The sequence below is a fragment of the Benincasa hispida genome, chromosome 12 (genome assembly GCF_027475165.1).
Source record: "Benincasa hispida cultivar pf3 chromosome 12, pf3_genome.v1.1, whole genome shotgun sequence".
Lineage (NCBI taxonomy): Eukaryota > Viridiplantae > Streptophyta > Magnoliopsida > Cucurbitales > Cucurbitaceae > Benincasa > Benincasa hispida.
The window spans coordinates 24,927,763-24,928,098 of record NC_143489.1 but is presented as its reverse complement, the minus strand read 5'-3'; positions in this window follow the sequence as shown (position 1 = coordinate 24,928,098).

The following is a 336-nucleotide window of genomic DNA, read 5'->3' as shown; positions in this document are numbered from 1 at the left end:
CCTCATACCAAAGTTCGAACAGAGCCCACCCTCTAGATTCTCACACTGAGATTACCAAGGTCGCCTTATTGGTGGTGTTAAACTCAACTCGACACTGTTGAGATTTTTTAGAGGTTGTTCATGGTGCTGTAGAGGCCGTTCGTGTTGCTAAGAAGTTCGTGGCCGAGGCGATTGTTGAGGATGAGTGTGAAGAGTTCGTGTCGAGGAGATCGTTGAGGACGAGGGCAAAGTGTTTGTGCTGTGTTCGTTGCGGCATTGCGATCGTGTAGATCGAGCATTCGTGGTTGTTGTTGTTCGAGCGATCAGAGTGGGCAACGGAGCGTGGAGACATTTCTG